This window comes from Schistocerca piceifrons, chromosome 4 (assembly GCF_021461385.2).
Source record: "Schistocerca piceifrons isolate TAMUIC-IGC-003096 chromosome 4, iqSchPice1.1, whole genome shotgun sequence".
Taxonomy (NCBI): Eukaryota; Metazoa; Arthropoda; class Insecta; order Orthoptera; family Acrididae; genus Schistocerca; species Schistocerca piceifrons.
This window is the reverse complement of record NC_060141.1, coordinates 703934068-703956575: the sequence shown is the minus strand read 5'-3', so window position 1 is coordinate 703956575 and position 22508 is coordinate 703934068.

Here is a 22508-nt window from a genome sequence, read left to right as displayed (position 1 = left end):
TCATATTGCTAATAACCAAAACCCAAGTAGAGCTACTAAGTTCACATATTAAATAATTTCGTTTGCTTGCACCACGTACAAAGACTTGACCCTTCCCTCTCAGGCAGAAAGAACCTGAGCACATCTTGGCATTGAGCGACCCTTTTTGCCACTGTATGAACTGTCACGGTCGTATGTCAAACCTGAAGGTGGAACAAAGTATTCGGTCAAGATGTCTATGTATCAACAGAACCAAGACAAGTTGGATGGTAAGTGTCAAAATGGCTCTGGGCACTATGGGACTTAACTTCTGAGGTCATCAGTCCCCTAGAACTTAGAACTACTTAAACCTAACTAACCTAAGGACATCACATACATCCATGCCCGAGGCAGGATTCGAACCTGCGACCGTAGCGGTCACGCGGTTCCAAACTGAAGCGCTTAGAACCGCACGGCCACAACGGCCGGCTAGGTAAGTGTCATTGCTCAATGGAAACAGATACGCGTCAGTGTGGGGTTGGATTCTGGCCACATGAAAGAGCCGCGTGCAGGCACGTCACAACGCCGTGAAAATATGCGCTATCTAGATTGCAGCTGGCGTATGTGTTGCGCTTTGAAAGTAATAAAGTTTTTCATGGGGACAAAGACAGGGAGCACCAAGTACTTCCAATTTAACTGTGAATGGGTCAACAGAGATAGAAAGCACTAATAACGGAGAAAAAAATGGCTAATCAGGGATAGAATGCACCCAGAAAGAAAAAAAAAACGTTGTTTGTGGGCCGTTGCTCTTGCTTTATAAATTTATCAAGTCGTTACTTCATATACGAAAAAATTTCGTAAAAGCACTAGACAATGGCTGAACATGTTGGTGATGGGCACAAACCGCTTGTCTGCAACAAAAAGTTCAAAACAAACGAACTCCAAGTTAAGTGCGCTCCACACTACTACATATGTATTTTCGATGTGTATTACACCAAACGATATGTTATTTAATTTTAAGTGTAGATGACCACATGGAGCAGTAAGGAACATTATGTTAGTTACGATGTCGCATAGCTCATGAGCAGTGGATAATATAGGTAAAAGTTCTTCATACACATCAAGTTTCAATATGTACATTGTTGACTTCGAAGGGACTGTCTTTCCTACCATCTCACATGACTGTCATTGCAAAAGTAAAACCGGATATATTCTTAAAAACACATACAAATGAGGCAATCTCAGTACTCCAAAAAGGCGGTAGCTAGTCGGTCTACAAATTTGGACTATACCAATGATCTGCTCCCGCTGTAGCAAAGAACACCATTTTGCCTGGGCTAATCTTCAGTGAACATTAATTTACAGATATTTGTCACTGTGCTTGCCTTACATGTCTCTTGGAGAATCCTTCCTTGTTACATCTCGCCTGAGTTGTGACTCTACGTGTAGCATCAGAGTGTCGTTTCCAACAAGTATGACGGCTAATGGATTTGCAATTGGAATCTCCGTGATCACTCTTCAGATAGGCGTAGACCAAGTTATTGCACATCACAACGACTTTGTGTTTGTCACATGCAACATTCCTGAATTCACTGCACGTGTTCAATGCATGAGGCTGCTTGCACATGTCACATGCAACACTAGTAGCAACGTTAACCTGTCTCGAATACTCAAACTGCTTGCGGCTGACGGAATTCTGTTGTTTTTTACCAGATATACAATGACGTAGCGGAATTGTTATTAATGGTTATTAATGACTTGCATTTGATTTCGGGAACAGCACAGTTTTCTTTGCATGTTGGGGAGCTGTTAGAACTCAGACTGACTTCAAACGCTATCCTTATAGACTGTTCAGACCTTTCTGTGCGGGAGTGTGATGTAATTATGTCATTCCAAGAGACAACAAACTGTAATGCAAGGAGTCAATAACAAGGATTGGTTAATTTAGGTACGTATCTGAAAATAAAAACGTATTCAGCTGTCATCTGCTTCGACGTCTTCCTACGAGGTCAGTGACATGTTATGCTGCTTCTGATGTGGCTTATAAAATTGGCAATGTAATAGCTCTGATGGACAAATGAACCACTAAACAACTAGGTACAGCGCACAACATGCTATTCTGTTGCTGCGTGCGAAGAAAAAAAATGAATTTAGTAAAAACTTTAACCATTAACATCTTCAGCATACTCGTCTCTCTTATCTCACTCGCTTGTTGTTGATTATATGGAGGGTGTTCAATAAGTTTCTCGGCCTATTTTGATTGAAAAAATGCTAAATTTGTTGTGGGACATCATGGAATACTCCCGCTTCGGCCAGTGTAGTTTTATGAAGTTTAGATAGGTGATGCGCTACAGGTAGCTTTCAAAATGGCGTTTGTAATGGAGGTGAGTTCCAAGCAGAGAGCTGTTAACAAGCTTCTTTTGCTGTAAATCAGAGCATAGCAAATATTAATAGACACTTGCAGAATATCTACGGAGAGCTGCCAACGAATAAAAGCACGGTGAGTGGTTGGACGAGGTTTCTGCTATCAGCACAATAAGGTTGCGCATATCTACTTCTCTCGACAACCACTAATGGGGCATACCAAGCTTAACGTCCCCATCCGACGGACCGGTCACCATCAAGACGGTCACATGCCCTAACTTGGTAATATACAGTGGAGACTTCTGAAATTTAATCCACGGCTTTGGTGCAAACAATGGTTATCGGAAACTTTTCACCACCACCTCTTCTCTCTTTACCATCTAGGAACTGACAGCGAAAGCTTACCCACCACTCGGATTCGAACCAGCTTACCTACGAGTCGCCGGCCGTTGTGTCCGAGCCGTTCTAGGCGCTTCAGTCCGGAACCGCTCTGCTGGTATGGTCGCAGGTTAGAATTCTGCCTCGAGCATGGGTGTGTATGATGTCTTTAGGTTAGTTAGGTTTAAGTGGTTTTAAGTCTAGGTGACTGATGACCTCAGATGTTAAGTCCCATAATGCTCAGAGCCATTCCATTTCAACTTACGAGTCGAGAGGAACTACACAGGGGTGCGAGGGCGACCTCGATATCGGAGGCGCGTTTGTTGTTGAAATTGAGTAACAAAAAGTATTGCTGTCTACTGACACTGTTCTCCACTCTTGAACCATCTGTCAATAAACATTTTATATAAAGTACGCTCTACTATAAGGAAATAATGAAAGTTAAGCTTAGGGTAGACCCTCCATCCTCCAGTTCCTTTTATTATTCTCCTTAAATATGGGTAAACATAACTACAGTTGTTAGGTCTCAAACGGTTGGGGGAGATTGAGTTTATGCGTTGCTGTATGACGTGTTGTATAAATCGGCAAGAGTGTTTGTGTATGTAGGTGAGTATCCGGTCACGGACGACAACTCGGGAGATCGACTAGCAGTTGAGGTGCCAAAATAGTTTCTTAGCGGCAATGACTCTTAAAACATATTTAGAAGTAACATGTTAAGTCAACACCGGCATTTTCATGAGAGTCGAAGTACAGTAAAGAAAGATAATCGATTTAGTCCACAGCCCTGTAACCAGGCCAGCCGGAGAGGCCCAGTGGTTCTAGACGCTACAGCCTGGAACCGCGGGACCGCTACGGTCGCAGGTTCGAATCCTGCATCGGGCATGGATGTGTGTGATGTCCTTCGGTTAGTAGTTCTAAGCTCTATGGGACTGATGACCTCAGATGTTAAGTCTCATAGTGCTCAGAGCCATTTGAACCAATCTACCCTTCATTCAATCTTTGCGAAACACTACATTTCAGCAGGATAATACACGACCGCATGTTGCAGGTCCTGTACGGGCCTTTCTGGATACAGAAAACGTTCGACTGCTGCCCTGGCCAGCACATTCTCCAGATCTCTCACCAACTGAAAACGTCTGATCAATGGTGGCCGAGCAACTGACTCGCCACAATACGCCAGTCACTACTCTTGATGAACTGTGGTATCGTGTTGAAGCTGCATGGGCATCTGTACCTGTACACGCCATCCAAGCACTGTTTAACTCAATGCCCAGGCGTATCAATGCCGTTATTACGGCCAGAGGTGGTTGGTTGTTCTGGGTACTGCTTTATCAGGATCTATGCACCCAAATTGAGTGAAAATGTAATCACATGTCCGTTCTAGTATAATGTATTTGTCCAATGAATACCCGTTTATCATCTGCTTTTCTTCTTGGTGTAGCAATTTTAATAGCCGGTTGTGCATTTTAGACGAATTCAGTACTTCTTGCCCGCGCTTTGAAAAGTATGCAAGCCCTTGACAGCACACGACTAAGTTAAGACTTTTAGTGCATACCTTTTCAGTTCCCTGCAAGGAGCCGAGAGCTCTCTAAAAAAAAAGTCGTTATTTTCGTCGGTGTAGACTGCTAGAAACATCTGGGGCACTTTTAACTGGACAGTAGTCGTTCCTCAGTAAAACATTTACAACCTTTCCTAATAACATTTTTATACAAAAATGCTGACGCACGCGTATATCCTGTTGGCAGTACGGCGTCAAGAACAACTTCAGTGACTAGAATGTTGTTTAACGAAACTCCTTTTCAATGCATAAAACGCATTCGCATTTGCGAATACGAAGAAACCGTCAGCTGTATAAGGGAACGACGACAATGAAGATTTGTAATGACTCGAACCCGGATTTCTGGATTCACGCGATTGGTTGACTCAAGCGCTTTGATTTTCCATGAACTACTCACGGCCTGACTCAAACTTCCGTATGTCGTCGTTGTTCTTGCGTCACAACCTGTAGTTGTACACACATTATGTAAATTCCGTACAGGGGAGGACATTTTAAATGGCAGTCGCTGCCTGGTATTAGGCAATAAATATAATATTGCAGTGCCTGTGTTGTTAAGAAGAACGATGGAATCTGCCTTCTGACTTGAATGCATGTCCGAAGGAACAGGCACTACAGCGACTGTAGCCGTTATGAAATACGTGTAATGCATTCGCAGTTGCGAATATGAACAACTATCATCTGTGTAAGGAAATGGCGATACTGAAAATTTATGACCTATCACGACTCAAACCCGGATATCCCGCTATACCCGAGCGGTTGCCTTAACCACTTTGGCTATCCATGCACGACCCACGCCCAGACCCCAACATCCATATCTCGTAGTTTCGGCGTCACTGCCTGTACTAGTACACACACTGTGTAGTTCTCTTACGGGGGAGCACATTTTAGATGAAAGTCGCATCCTGGTATCGGCGAGCAAATGCGATGTTGTAGTGTATGCCGTGTGTGTTTGTGGTCCCTTCTTTTGTCAAAGCTCTTGACATTTATACAGCTTCTGTCTCCTCCTAAGGCCTCTTTGGTTTTCCTGTAGGCGGTATCCACATTTCCCAGGGGATGAAAGCTTTTGTATCCTTATATTTATCCTCTAGTCTTTCCTGCTTAGTCATTTTACGGTTCCTATCAGTCTCACTTTTTAGATGTTTTCACTCCGTTTCGCTTGCTTAATTGGCTATAATTTTACATATTCCCATATCTTGATTTATATTCAGTATCTACTGTGGTATCCAAGAATTTCCAGCAGACTTTGTCTTTTGAACTGTTTTATCCTTCTTCTAATATTCCCTTTCCCTACTGTAGTCAATCATCACGTGATGCTGCCTATGAAACTCAACAGCCTCTAGTTCTTTCAACTTATGCTCGTCTCATCACCTTAATTTCCTCCTTTTTTCCAAATTTCTGCAGTTTTAATACACAGTTCATAAGCAGTAATTTCCGGTGAGAGTCCTCATTTGCCCCTGCAAATGTCCTACAGTTTAAAATCTGGTTCCGACGTCTCTCTCTTGCTGTTAAATAATCAAACGTAAAGATTCCGATGTCTCCAGGTCTCTACCAGGTACAAAACTGTTTTTCAAGATTCTTAAATAAGTGTTAGCGAAGATTGAATTACGCTGTGTGGGAAATCCTTCCAGGTGGTTTCCTTTTCCCTTCCTTTTCCCCACATCATATTCACCTATCGTTTTTCCTTTTCTTCCTTCTCTTTTCTCTGCTGATTGCCCTGTCCTCACCAAACACTTCATGTACTAGCGGCAAGGTTGCAAAGAAGGTGTGTCCTTTTACTTCGCCCCCATTGTAATTTATGTATAGTCGTTTATCTCCGGGGCGTTGACTGAAAAAAAAAATGGTTCAAATGGCTCTGAGCACTATGGGACAACATCTTAGGTCATCAGTCCTCTAGAACTTATAACTACTGAAACCTAACTAACCTATGGACATCACACACATCCATGCCCGAGGCAGGATTCGAACCTGTGACCGTAGCGATCAGGCGGTTCCGGACTGAAGTGCCTAGAACCGCTCGGCCACACCGGCCGGCCGTTGGCTGACATATGGTTTAAACTGATTATTGACACAGAGGCTAGCATTAACAATTTGGTAAAATAATTATGGTAGGATGCGGACGCTTGAGATTGGGAATCAAACAAGAATCTTGATTCTATTCAACGGTTATTCAGAGTACTGACGGACCTTCTCTGATGCATAATGACATTTGATCCGTGCTCAGGAAATGAACAACTGAGGATCCTATCGTCCTGATTCCATTCACTCCGAAAACACAGGCAGAAATCAACACCCGGAATTTCGTCTCGGCGCTTTAACTTGTGCACAACAGTAAATCTGCATTAACAGTGATGAGATTCACGGATGACATTGCTATCCTCTGTGAAGGTACAGAAGTATTATAGGATATGTTGAACGGAATGAACTACCTAGTGAGTGCAGGACAGGGACTGACAGTAAACGGAAAAAGACAAAAGTAATGAGTAGTGGAAGAAATGAGAACGGCGAGAAACGGAACATCGAATTCCACTCCCCCATCAAAATTAAATCTTCGTCTCCCTTAACTGTCTGAATAATTTCTTTTACCTCATCATATATTTCTTTCACCTCTTCGTCATCTGCGGAGCTAGTTGGCACATAAACTTGTATAACTTTGCTGGGAGGTGGCTTTGTGTCTATCTTGGCTACGACAATCCGTCCGCTTATAACACTGCAACAGCATTTACGTAGCTTATTCAATCAAATACCAAGTTTGCCTTAGTACATACGATGTCCCAACAGAACAATTAGTCCTGTCACGGAAAAGCCACGTATAACTCTCCCGTCTGCTACTGCTATACCATAACCTTAAAGTAGGAGGCAGGTCGTGAAATATAATTATTTTGTTAAAGCAATTATGGTATAAAGCAACAGAGCAGTGTTACCCTCTGAGAGGAATTTTGTTATGTTGACAGTGTTGTACCTAACGGAGGTGGCTTATCGGAAATGAAAGTCAGAATTACGTAAATATTTGAACAGTAACAAACGAAATTTTGCCTATCTGCACTGTTTAATGGATAAAGAAAACGGTCGCCAGCCTATCTAGGCAAGAGAATGATTAACATTCTCGTTCAAGAAAGTAGTTATTAGTAATTTTAGTGGATAAAAACAACCTATACTTTGTCACACGGGAGTGCAGTGAACTCTGACACATACATTTGTTTACGTTAAGAATGAAGCTAGCAGTTAGAGCAGCAGAAACTATTTGCAAAATTATAACAGATACCGAAACACACTATTACTTTCAGGGCTTACACAAAGTGAATGGTCTTTATAACATTACTATTAATATGCACTTCTAATACACAAGAGAGACAAACACTTAGCAAACATGAGTATATAACGTTTCACAACTGCAGCTTTCTCACTTTTACTACAGCGAAACACAATGTTGACAAAATAGCAAGAAACTGACTCTCCTTTTAGAATTTACTACAGACAGCAATGTGATCATTTGCTTTATAAGCCTCAGTCTTAAGAACTTTTAATTTTGAAGTTAGCAACAGCACTTTAATAAGCAGTTTTAATAGGAATATTTTCAGCAAACAACATTTACTTTAACTCACTCTCTTGCCACCTTAATTTTAACTTTCTTTTTACTGTGTTGAAGAGGCATTAATGAGCAAAATATTGAGATTTAATGTTCTTTTAGTAAGGACACTCGCATATCACTTTAGCTCAAACGGAGAGGAACCTGAGAGGTGTTATGATGAGGAAAAAAAATCAGGGTAGGTACATAAATTCAGATAAAATTTACCTTATATTTGAGCACATTAGCACATCCATTAAGCTGATCCTTCACTGTACATCATTATAGTATTACGTTACAGTGATTGCGTAACGTGGTGGCAACTGCATGTTGATAGGTGGATTCGCAGACAGAATTGCTGGACTCTGTCATTTCTTGGTGGCGACGACAGATACAAATTCCAGAATAGTTCCAGCTATTTATCTATCCATCCGAGGCATTGGAAAACGGCAGGAAAAGCCTCTCTCGGAACCAGCACTATATGCAACATTTACATGACAGTGCACAGTTTGGTAGCTCGTCCCCGGCTCGTAGCTCGTCCCCGACTGGTGGCTCGTCCCCGACTCGTAGCTCGTCCCCGACTGACTATCAGTTCCACCTTTTCTACATAGGCCAACCACAATTTGCGCGCACTACACAGTTCCGTTCCCGTGGGAAACCACTACACCGTTTACATACAAACTAACTAAGAACCCTAAGTGAGGACCAGCAGTTTACATAACAGCAACCAAACACATTAAATAAAACAGAACATTTGTACATATTGACATTTCTACCAAAAATTATTCACACAAAATTACAATCATATACAGTAAGTTTTGTTCCCTCCAAATAGGACAAAGCATTTAAACGACGGATACACTAAATTGCATAGAACCAAACCATGACATCAAAGTTTGTGCAAAGAAAGAAATATACAGTTTTATGTTATCGATTCAATCACACACATTTACAGAAGCTCAGCGATGTAACATTAAATGAAACAAAAGCGAAATAAATCAGTACGACATTAGAGCTATGGTGTTACACGCTATGCCGTTCATCTTAGTTTAACGACGTTCACATATTGCATCGCTCCACACGAAATAGAAAAGCACAGAAAGATTTTGATAATTGTACGATGTACAATCCTCCATGCTGTGTCCAGTGGCTTGCAGATTTTGTGTGTAGAGGTTTGGCAAAACTTATTCCATGCAAAAATCTCGGTGGCATGCTGTCTGAGATAACGTTCTGGAATAGTAAGTTTGTTTATCCGGTGTGTTTCGTAGCTATTGTTCAGATAGCTAAAACCACCATTCGGTAGATTCTACGAAGGTTTTTTCACGACCGATTGTCTTAGCTTCTGGTAATTCTTCCGGGTTGTGTGACTGTGGTGCATGAATCTTTTTCCGTTCCTAACGTTTCATCCGGAGCTACGCCGGGCATCTTCAGACGACTCCTCGTTCCACTGAATCTAGCCATTAACAGACTTGTAGACACACGCAAAAAATTTTGCGCATCGCAACACTTGGATGCCGAATTTAAACTTCTGAAGCTAGAGAGAAAAAAAAAAAGCTGTTCAGGGAAAAGAAGTGGAGATCTTCGATCTAATAACTGTAGGTAGGAGAACAAGGGTAAAACATAAAGTTGGAGAGGCATATTTTCACCGCCTTCTATTGAAAATGTAATTGATCAGATCGGAAAGATTTTAAAGGAACGTAGCATCAGGTCGATTTTCAGATCAACAAAGAAAGTATGGGAAGCATTCCGATCTTTAAATGGTAAACGTCCTCCTCTGTCGGCATGCAAGGTATATAAAATTCTGTGTATGCATGGTTAAGGTGTACGTCGGAACTATCAAGAGAGGTGTGCATACGCGGCTGAAGGAACATAAAGCTCTTTGCCGTCTATGGGGAAGGGGGGTAGGGGGAGGGGCTCGGGGGTGGGGGGAGGCAACATAAAAATTAGCTGTAGCTGAGCGTGCTCTTCAGTCACGAAATCATAAAGTGGAGTTTTCCGAAAACAAAATTCCATCTACAGTGACTGCGTACTATCCATCGCTACATAGAGAAACCATCAAAATATAAAATCATAGGGGCAATTTTAACGAAAAATGAGCCATGAAAGCTCGTGATATACGGACAGTAGTTTTACAAAATCCATAGATAAGCATTACCTTTGACAGACGACAGTCGATAGTTCAGTTTTTACTCTGACATGGATTATCTCTGGCGATCGCGTGTAAACTTCTACCACTCTCCTTTTTTTAACATTATTTATGTCTCTCCCAAATAAACCCGGCAGACAGATTGCTGCCTTTGCAAATACACGTATCAGCTGAGGCGCGTTCCGACTCACTATACGATGGCCACACCGTCCTCGGAATTAATTTGCAGTGAAAATAAAAAAAAAAACAATAAAGTAAAAGTAAAACAAACGCTAATTAGGTAGCAACACCATATTCCACTGAATTTGCTGCTAGTAATGGTAGACATACGTGAGGACCAGTCATAAAACCTTGGAAGATGATTCAAGGTAAAACGCAAAGCGTTAAAACTTCATCTTAAACTAGAAGTTAAGAGTTTCAAGTACTGAAGCTCACGGACGACCATCACCACCAGCTGGGAAAGCCGTGCAAATGCTGGAACTCGAAATTGTGACATCATCGAGAGGTGGTGAAAATTAACAGCAGCTTTGTGTAGTATCAGCACCCTGCTGGTTGTTAAAGAAAACCTCGTTGTGCTATGTGATCGTTCCGATATTGCTATTTAAGTAGAAAGAAGTCATATTATACGTTACTAATTGTACGTTGTCTTTGTCAGGGACTAACTCAACAAAATGTAGGTTTATTCAGTTTCATTTTTATTTTGGTTAGGAAGTGTTACATCTCGAAAGATAATGAAAATTGCCACGCAGAAACCAGTGTTCATGTATTCAGCTTCCATAAAGATGGCTGGCTCAAATGGCTCTGAGCACTATGGGACTTAACATCTATGGTCATCAGTCCCCTAGAACTTAGAACTACTTAAACCTAACTAACCTACGGACAGCACACAACACCCAGCCATCACGAGGCAGAGAAAATCCCTGACCCCGCCGGGAATCGAACCCGGGAACCCGGGCGTGGGAAGCGAGAGCGCTACCGCACGACCACGAGATGCGGGCTCATAAAGATGATCTAATACTACATAAATGACTGCATTCAATTCCAAGGCTAGCTTCACAGTCAGTTATCATTTAACAAGTGTCTTTGATTTGAATGTAGTTGATCAGTGCCTGTTTCATATTATTATATTATGGCTTGCCAGCTCGCTTGGCTTGAATATATTATGACTGCTGTATTTCGGGACTCATTTTTCAGATGTGACACAAGCATATCAAAGTTAGCGACATTACCTGGCATAACGCGTAACTGCTCCACATTCAAAACCACGGCTAGATTGAAATGCTAAGCCACGCATTTATCCTTCCAGTCTACCTATTTTCAGCTGCATGACCATCCGGTGAGGGACCAGAAGAAAAGAGTACGCTGGAGGCAGCACTATTGCAGGAAAGCATCAAGATTAGTGTAACCAGCCACAAGAATGTTTAAAAAAATCTCATAACGTGTACATAATATCTTGACTGGGCGGAAATAGTGAAACAAGGGGGTGTCATTTTCTAGTATATCGATCTACCTTTGCAGTCCCATTACTTAATGTATATTGAGATTCAAGAGAAAGTCTGTTCAAAAGAACGATACGATATTACTGTGCCTATTTTGTTAAGAAAAACGATACGATGTTCCCTCTGGCATTTATCGCATTTACTCGCCGATACCAGGATGCGACTTTCATCTAAAATGTGCTTCCCCGTAAGAGAACTACACAGTGTGTGTACTAGTACAGGCAGTGACGCAGAAACTACGAGATATGGATGTTGGGGTCTGGGCGTGGTTCGTGCATGGATAGCCAAAGTGGTTAAGGCAACCGCTTGGGTATAGCGGTATATCCGGTTTTGAGTCGTGATCCATCATAAATTTTCACTATCGTTATTTCCATATACAGATGGTAGTTGCTCATATTCGGACTTGCGAATGCATTACACGTATTTCGCAACGGCTATAGTCGCTGCAGTGCTTGTTCCTTCGGACATGCATTCAAGTCAGAAGGTAGATTCCATCGTTCTTCTTAACAACACAGGCACTGCAATATTATATTTATTGCCTAATACCAGGCAGCGACTGCCATTTAAAATGTCCTCCCCTGTACGGAATTTACATAATGTGTGTACAACTACAGGTTGTGTCGCAAGAACAACGACGACATACGGAAGTTTGTCAGGCCGTGAGTAGTTCATGGAAAATCAAAGCGCTTGAGTCAACCAATCGCGTGAATCCGGAAATCCGGGTTCGAGTCATTACAAATCTTCATTATCGTCGTTCCCTTATACAGCTGACGGTACCTTCGCATTCGCAAATGCGAATGCGTTTTCTGCATTGAAAAGGAGTTATGTTAAACAACATTCTAGTCACTGAAGTTGTTCTTGACGCCGTACTGCCAACGGGATATACGCGTGCGTCAGCATTTTTGTATAAAAATGTTATTAGGAAAGGTTGTAAATGTTTTACTGAGGAACGACTACTGTCCAGTTAAAAGTGCCCCAGATGTTTCTAGCAGTCCACACCGACGAAAAGAACGACTTTTTTTTTAGAGAGTGCTCGGCTCCTTGCAGGGAACTGAAAAGGTATGCACTAAAAGTCTTAACTTAGTCGTGTGCTGTCAAGGGCTTGCATGCTTTTCAACGCGCGGGCAAGAAGTTCTAAATTCGTCTGAAATACACTACTGTCTATTAAAATCGCTATACCAAGAAGAAATGCAGATGATAAACGGGTCTTCATTGGACAAATATATTTTACTAGAAATGACATGTGATTACATTTTGGCGCCATTTGGGTGCATAGATCCTGAGAAATCAGTACCCAGAACAACCACTTCTACCTGTAGTGACGGCCATGATACGCCTGGGCATTGAGTCAAACAGATCTTGGATAGCGTGTACAGGTACAGCTGCCCATGCAGCTTCAACACGATACTACAGTTCATCAAGAGTAGTGACTGGCGTATTGTGACGAGCCAGTTGCTCGGCCACCATTCACCAGACGTTTTCAAATGGCGAGAGGTCTCGAGAATGCGCTGGTGAGGGCAGCAGTCGAACATTTTCTGTATCCAGAAAGGCCCGTACAGGACCTTCAACTTGCGGTAGTGCATTATCCTGCTGAAATGTAGGGTTTCGCAGGGATCTAATGATGGGTAGAGCCACGGGACGTAACACATCTGAAATGTAGCGTCCACTGTTCAAAGTTCCGTCAGTGCGAACAAGAGATGACCGAGACGTGTAACCAATGGCACCCCACACCATCACGCCGGGTGATACCCCAGTATAGCGATGACGAATACACGCTTCCAATGAGCGTTCGCTGCGACGTCGCCAAACACGGATGCGACCATCATGATGCTGTGAACAGAACCTGGATTCATCCGAAAAAATTACGTTTTGCCATTCTTGCACCTAGGTTCGTCGTTGAGTACACCATCGCAGGCGCTCCTGTTTGTGATGCAGCGTCAAGGGTGACCGCAGCCATGGTCTCCGAGCTGATAGTCCATGCTGCTGCAAACAGCGTCGAACTGTTCGTGCAGATGGTTGTTGTCATGCAAACGTCCCTATCTTTTGACTCAGGGATCGAGACGTGGCTGCACGATCCGTTACAGCCATGCGGATAAGATGCCTGTCATCTCGACTGCTAGTGATACGAGGTCGTTGGGATCCAGCACGGCGTTCCAAATTATCCTCCTGAACCTATCGATTCCATATTCTGCTAAGAATCATTGGATCTCGACCAACGGGAGCAGCAATGTCGCGATACGATAAACCGCAATCGCGATAGACTACAATCAGACCTTTATCAAAGTCGGAAACGTGATGGTACGCATTTCTCCTCCTTACACGAGGGATCACAACAGCGTTTTCCCAGGCAACGCCGGTCAACTGCTGTTTGTGTATGAGAAATCGGTTGGAATCTTCCTTGATGTCAGCACGTTGTAGGTGTCGCCACCGGCGCCAGCCTTGTGTGAATGCTCTGGGAGGGTAATCATTTGCATATCACAGCATCTTCTTCTTGTCGGTTGAATTTCGCGTCTGTAGCACGTCACCTTCGTGGTGTAGCAATTTTAATGGCCTGCAGTGTAGTTGCCCCCTCCCCGCCTGTGACGGCTGGTGGGACTCGTAAGACCAACCGTGGCACGTGGCATGACGTACACACTACGGCCTATCTTTCTCGTGGACCTCGAACCAAAAATATGTAGGAAGATGACCAGTGGAATTATGGACGAAATATCAGGAGCGGAAATTTTGTTGACCACGACCATAGATTCCGGAAATTTTTGCCTCAGGCTGTCGTTCAGTTGTTAAATATAAAAGAAAAATATTTTCGTACAAATTCCTGCAACCGACATACAGCAAAGGGATATGTGTATTGGTTGTCATACAATTACTTATTTGGTTAATGCAAGTGCCTCGCAGTTCTGCCCCCATACAACGAACTCACTGCGGGAAAATTTGGGTAACCAGAGCTCGAAACATTATTTCTCTTGCGCGAATGTGTGTAGCGGGCAGTACGTCGCCAGCAGTGTTGCGGGAGTCTGCAATTAATTGCGGCCGCGTATTTCAAAGGAACGAGTTCACCACCGGAACTAATTTCCTGTGGGTAGGGAAAAGAAATTTTATAATTTCGTGTCACCGTTTTCTCGAGAAAATTAACTGACTTGGCGGTGGGTGGGGAGGGAAAGGTGAGGTAGGGGGGAGGGTGAAAGGCGAAGGGGTGGGGGTAAGAGAGGGGAGGGACATAGCACAAAGGTCGTGGGAATGGCTTCGGTCCTCTAAGCGGGCGGCACGAAGCGGCATAAATTCACGGAGGGAGCGCTTCGGCTAAATTAGAATTTCACGTTCAAATAAATGTGGACATTGGGAAAACACTGCTAGAGCAGCGATCGTAAACTGACCGCAGCGTAAATAAAAGTCGGACGTAACAATATCGAGCGGGAGCGGAGGCGCGCCTGAACGTATTCGCGCTGCGGATGGCGCGCGGTATTGCTGCAGAGGCAGCGGGCGCAGTGGAAACTGCTTGGCGAGGCTTTAGTAGCCCCGGCCGGGAAAGCGCGCGCCGGCGTGCATCCGCAGCTGCAGTAATTTGTAAGTAAACGGCGGGTCTGCGCGCCCATTTGTACGAGGCGGCGCAATAAAGCGGGGCCCAAAGAATTCTGCGCGCATCACGTTACCGCGGCGCATAGTTCTCGTGGAATTAGTCATTAGTCGGAGAAATATGAGAGCCAATTTCTGTATGTTTCGTTCTACTGGCGCTGTGAACTCGTCAGAGGTAAAAATAATGCTTCCTTTGGAGATACAGGCTTCTGACGATGATTAAACTTTGTTGGTCCATCAGAACAAGCTAACTTGAGCCTTGGACAGAATTTTGGGAGCCTTTAAAAGTAGCACTTGAAGGTTGCTTCTCTCAGGGAGCAACAAATACACGGACGTGACAAAAGTCATGGCAGAGCGATTTACACAAACACGATGTGATCAAAAGTATCTGGACACCTGGCTGAAAATGACTTACAAGTTCGTGCTGCCCTCCATCGGTAATGCTAGAATTCAATATGGGGATGGCCCACCCTTAGCCTTGATGACAGCTTCCACTCCGGCAGGCATACGTTCAATCAGATTCTGGATGGTTTCTTGCGGAATGGCAGCCCATTCCTCACGGAGTGCTGCACTGAGGAGACGTATCGATGGGGGTGGGTGAGGCATGGCACGAAGTCGGCATTTAAAAAGATCCCAAAGGTGTTCTAAAGGATTCAGATCAGGACTCTGTGCAGGTCATCCATCAGAGGGATGTTATTGTCGTGTAACCGCTCCACCACAGGCCGTGCATCATGAACAAGTGCTCGATCGTGTTGAAAGATGCAATCGCTATCCCCGAATTGTTCTTCAACAGTCGGAAGTAAGAAGGTGCTTAAAACATCAGTGTAGGCCTGTGTTATTATAGTGCCACGCAAAACGACAATGGGTGCAAGCCTCCTCCACGAAAAACACGACCATCCGTAACACCACACTCTCTGAATTTTACTGTTGGCGCTACATACGCTGGCAGATGACGTTCATCGGGCATTCGCCATACTCACCCTCTGCCATCGGATCGCCACACTGTGTACGGTGATTCGTCACTCCACACAACGTTTCTCCACTGTACAGTCGTCCAATGTTTACGCTCATTATACTAGGCGAGGCGTCGTTTGGCATTTACTAGCGCGATGTGTGGCTTATGAACAGCCGCTCGACCATGAATACAAGTTTTGTTCAAAAATGTTCAAATGTGAGTGAAATCTTATGGGACTTAACTGCTAAGGTCATCAGTCCCTAAGCTTAGACACTACTTAACCTAAACTATCCTAAGGACAAACACACACACCCATGCCCGAGGGAGGACTCGAACCTCCGTCGGGACTGCAGCGCCCAAGACCGCTCGCCTAATCCCGCGCGGCACAAGTCTTATTACCTCCCGCCTAACTGTCATAGTTCTGGCAGTGGATCCTGATGCAGTTTGGAATTCCTCTGTGATGGTCTGGATAGATGTGTGCCTGTTACACATTACGACCCTCTTCAGCTGTCGGCGGTCTCTGTCAGTCATCAGGCGAGGTCGGCCTGTACGCTTTTGTGCTGCACGTGTCCCTTCACGTTTCCCCGTCACTATCACATCGGACACAGTGGAGCTAGGGATGTTTAGGAGCGTGGAAATCTCGCGTACAGATGTATGACAGAAGTGACACCCAACCACCTGACCCCGTTCGAAGAACGTGAGTTCCGCGAAGCGCTCCATTCTGCTCACTCACGATGTCTAATGAGTACTGAGGTCGATGTTACAGAGCACATGGCATCAGGTGGCAGTGCAATGCACCTAATATGAAAAACGTATGTTTTTGGGGTTGTCCGGAGACTTTTGATCACATAGTTTAGACTTGGCGGCAGTACCATACACACGAAGTATAAAAGAGCGGTGCACTGTCGGATCTGTCGTTTGTATTCAGGTGAACCATGTGAAAAGGTTTCAGACGCGAGAATGGTCTCACGACGGAATTAACATATCTTGGACGCGGAATGGTAGTTGGAGCTAGACACATGGAACATTCCATTTCGCATATCGCTAGGGATCAGTCTTCCGAGATCCACAGTGTGAAGAGTGTGCTGAGATTACCAAATTTCGGGCATTATCTCTCACCACGACCAACGCAGTGGTCGACGGCCTTCACTTAACGACCGAGAGCAGCGACGTTTGCGTTGAGTTATCAGTGCTAACAGACAAGCAACAGTGCTTGTAATAACCGCAGAAATCAATGTGTGGCGTACGACGAACGTATCCATATTTAGTACAGTGTAGCGAAAGTTGGTATTAATGGGATTTGGCAGCAGAGGACCGAGACGAGTGCCTTTGTTAATAGCACGACATTGCCTTCAGCGCCTCTCCTTGGCTCTTAGCCATATCGGTCTGATCCTAGCCGACTGGAAAACCGTGGTCGCGATAGACGCGTACCGATTTCAGTCGGTAAGAGCTGGTAGGATGGTAGGGTTCCAGAGTGTTGAAAACCCTAGAAGCCATGAGCCCAAGCTGTGAAGAACGCACTGTGCAAGGTGGTGGTGGCTCTATAATGGTGTGGGCTGTGTTGACTTGAAGCGGACTGGGTTCCCCGGTTCACCTGAACCGATCATTGACTGGAATGGTAACGTTCGACTACTTGGAGACCATTCGTAGACATTCATGGACTTCATGTTTCTAAACAGCGATAGAATTTTTATGGCTAACAATGCGCCATGTCTCCTGGCCAAAATAAGTCGCGATTGGTCTGAAGAACATTCTGGTCATTTCGTGCAAGTACTTTGGCGACTCAGATTGCCCGACATGGATCCCGTAGAACGGTTATGGAATATAATCAAGAGGCGCACGGAATTCTGCACCGGGAACTGGACCGGTACAGATGCAATACGGCACAATATTTCTGTAGTGAACTTCCAGTGACTTACTGCATCCATGCAACGCGAGTTGTTGTACTACACCGGGCAAAAGGAGGTCCGACAAGATATTAGGAGGTAGCCAACAACTTTTGTCTAAGTAGTGTCGTACCAGTAATTTTTTTGTTATTGACAATAGAGTAGTTCCAGGGGATCGATGGCTTGAGCCTTTAACAAAATATAAGAATGGTGTGCGGGAAAATGATATGACCATACGAACTGAGCCGTATGTAAAGCGTGTGTAGACTCCACTTTATTGGTATGTTCCTGGCAAAATGAAACCAGTGTACAACTAACTCCTGCGACCCATCCTGTATTATTGCTCAAGTCTTTCGCGCACACACGAAGTATTTATACAGGGTGGTTCAGTGGCCGCTGCTGTTAGCGTTTTAGGCAGACAGCAATATTATAGGTGGCTTTATAAGCTACGATCGTGATTCTCATATTCTCTCCCTCGCTAGGCGCAAGCTACACTACTGGACATTAAAACTGCTACACCAAGAAAAAATGGAGATGATAAACGGGTATTCATTGGACTAATATATTATACTAGAACTCACATGTGATTACATTTTCACTCAATTTGGGTGCATAGTTCCTGAGAAATCAGTACCCATAACTACCACCTCTGGCCGTAATAGCGGCCTTGATACGCCTGGTCATTGAGTGAAACAGGGCTTGGATGGCGTGTACGGGCACAGCTGCCCATGAAGCTTCAACAGCATACCACAGTTCATCAAGAGTAGTGAGTGGCGTTTTGCTACGAGCAGTTGCTCGGCCACCATTGACCAGAGGTTTTCAATTGGTGAGAGATCTGGAGAATGTGCTGGCCAGGGCAGCAGTCTAACATTTGCTGTATGCAGAAAGGCCCGTACAGGACCTGCAACATGTGGCCGTGCATTATCCTGCTGAAATGTAGGGATTCGCAGGGATCGAATGCGAATGAAGGGTGGAGCCAAAGGTCGTACCACAAGTGAAATGTAACGTCCACTGTTCAAAGTGCCGTCAACGCGAACAACAGGTGACCGAGACGTGTAACCAATGGCACCCCATACCATCACGCCTGGTGATACGCCAGTATGGCGATGACGAATAGACGCTTCCAATGTGCGTTCACCGCGATGTCGCCAAACACGGATGCGACTATCATGATGCAGTAAACAGAACCTGGATTCATCCGAAAAAATGGTGTTTTGCCATTTGGCACCCAGGTTCATCGTTGAGTATACCGTCGCAGGCGCTCCTGTCTGTGATGCAGCGTCAAGGGTTACCGCAGCCATGGTCTCCGAGCTGATAGTCGATGCTGCTGCAGACGTCGTCGAACTGTTCGTGCAGATGGTGGTTGTCTTGCAATCGTCCCCATCTTTTGACTCAGGGATCGAGACGTGGCTGCACAATCCGTTACAGCCATGCGGATAAGATGACTGTCATCTCGACTGCTAGTGATACGAGGCTGTTGGGATCCAGCACGGCGTTCCGTATTACCCTCCTGAACCTACCGATTCCATATTCTGCTAACAGTCATTTGATATCGACCAACGCGAGCAGCAATGTCGCTATACGGTAAACCGCAATAGCGACAGTCTACAATCCGACCTTTATCAAAGTCGGAAAGGTGATGGTACGCATTTCTCCTCCTTACATGAGGCATCACAACAACGTTTCATCAGGCAACGCCGGTTAACTGCTGTTTGTGTAGGAGAAATCGTTTGGAAACTTTCCTCATGTCAGAACGTTGTAGGTGTCGCCACCGGCGCCAACCTTGTGTGAATGGTCTTAAAAGCTAATCATTTGCATATCACAGCATCTTTTTCCTGTCGCGTCTGTAGCGCGTCATCTTCGTGCTGTAGCAATTTTAATGGCCAGTGGTGTATTAGTCCTATAGAAAATATGAACAGCGCCTATTTGTAGAAAATTTAATTTAGCTAAATTTTGTATTGAGATATGTATATGTTAGAGGCCTTAGTTTTCGATTTGTTAAAGAAAGAATCACAAATGTGACCTCCGAATGCACCCTCACTCTCACACTAATGCACCAACGGCCTGGAGTCTTAGTACATTGTTCGTGCACTCCCTCCTACAGCTGTGTAATAATTTGCTATTGCACGAACTATTTCCCACATTTGACCTTATACGGTCTTCAATGACTGGCCTTAATACATCACCGGCTTAGTCGAGAACCTAAAAATTGCAGAACTGGTTTGTGTAAATTTTACGTAACTGTTTAGAGAATTTCGGTAGCATAAAGTAAACCATTACATCTTAGTATTCGTCAGGCCTTTTCACTACGAAACTACTGTGCCTGTAAGGACTGGGTTTGGATCGAATTTTCAACTTAATTAGTTTCAGAGTAACGTTTAGAAAAGTAGTTTTTCGTTCATTACTCTCACGGGCAAGTGTAAGTTAATCATTTTAAAGGATTATCCGATTGTGCTGGTGGCGGAATATCCTAGTCAATAGAGACCGAAAAAAGGTCGAATATAGGGAATAGTTCATGTAGTCGGAAATTTTTGTACAGTAGTAGGAGGAAATGAGACGAACAACATACCAAAAATCCTGCCTGGCGAAACATGAGTGTGGGATTCAGGTGCGTCTGAAGGTTACTTTTGTACGTTTTCTTGAATAACTCAAAAACCGTAGCCTCCAGCGAAAACGTGTCGCATTTCCAAAGTTAACTACAATAAATTTCCTACAATATTGTCGCGATCATTTTTCGGTAGGTCTATTAGTTCGCGCGTAGCGAGCGAGAGAATGACAAAATTCCGACTATGTTTTAAAAAAGCCAGCTATAACTTTGAGGTTTGCATAAAACAACAGTGGTAGAGCCAGCTGTATCATCCTGTATTTGAGGAACTGCAGTTTTCCAATACTGAAATTTTATTCTTAAAATTCAGTTTAACAGTAATAAGTATACACGTGATACTAAAGCGACATGTGAAAATCTGTCTGATACCGGAACTACAACCCGGATTTCCTGCTTATCACGAGCGATCGCCTTATCATTTAGGCTAACCGAGCACTCTCCCTGACCAACCCAAGCGACAGTCACGAGATGTGCGAGTGTGTGTAAATGTATTAATAACCTTTGAGAAGACATAGACAGGTGTGCGGCACATGGAAGCTTGGTCAGTCCAGCGATCATGCTCGGGTAGCCTAAGCGCTGAGGCGATCACTCGAGAAAAGTGCGGAACCTGGGTTCGAGTCCCGGTATGGCACAGAGTTCAGTACGTCGCTTTAGGCAGTGCATCTATACCTACTATAGTTAAGCTGAATTTCGGGAATACGTTTCAGCATACGAAATAGGACCAGGAGGCGATATTTAACTCTTAAGGAGAGCGGCAGCATAAGTCATCACAGGATGATTGGAGTCACGGCAGTCACGGAGTTGCTGAAAACCTGAAGTGAATGATGCTCCCACATATACAAGAGCTGTGTCTTGAAAGCCGTCTTAAAAAGTTTAGTAAGCAGTATTAATGAGGGAGGTTAGGAGTATACTTTAACGCACTACGTATCACTCCATTACGTACCGCGAGGCCAAGTTTAGATTAGCCACAGGACGCAAACAGACATCTAAAGAATGAAACGATAATTAAATCAAGACCCTAAGCTGTCGACAGGCGTCGATATACATCAAGTGAACCGTTGAAAATTCTTGATTTCATTATTATTTCATTTTACAAGGCTGCAAGGTCACCCATGGTATCTGTTCGTTCGGAATGTCCTTCTTCATATAGTTAAGGCTAACCGGCCATTAACCTTCTTGTGTGCCGATGCACACGCGTTACCCGAACTCTTACGGGGCTCGGTAAGATTGTCTGCCTCGAGAATGAGTGTAATGAGCAGGGGCACCATGAATGTAGCGTGTGGACATTAAGTTGGGATTGTGGGTCTAACGGGGAACGTAGAAGGGATAAATCCCTGCAGTCGCACCTTCCTCTGTGCCCTCGGTGACTCAGATGGATACAGCGTCTGCCATGGAAGCAGGAGATCCCGGGTTCGATTCCCGGTCGGGGCACACATTTTCAACTGTCCTCGTTGATGTATATCAATGCCTGTCTACAGTTTAGGGTCTTGATTTAATTATTATTTCATTCTAAGGGAGCTGCATGGCCGAAAGAACAGATACCATCTTCATCTATTTAAGGTATAGTTTTTCCTGCACTTCACACGGATGGCAGAAAATGGAACACTTCGTGCTATGGGACTTAATAGTGGTTTGCGAAAGGTGGAAGTAGATACAGATGTAAGTGTAGTCGTTTTACATGAAATGACTGAATTTGTAGATCAGTGGCCAAAACAGTTCTGAGATACTAAATATCAACACATAGCGAAACACGCACAACGGTATATGGTATGGACTGCAACGGCTCGGGCATGCAATCGATCATACAAGTGGCAAATGCCGTCTGGAAATACATTATTCCACACCTGATCGACTTGACCATTTACTCTTTTCAGAGTTACTAGAAGGACAATTCATTACAGCCACTTGTCGTTCTATTTTGTCCCACATGTGCTCAACTGGAAACAATTCCAGTGCTCGGAAATTCTCGGCAGCAGTTGATTATCTAGCAAAACAAGATGATTTTTATGGGCAGTAGGTGG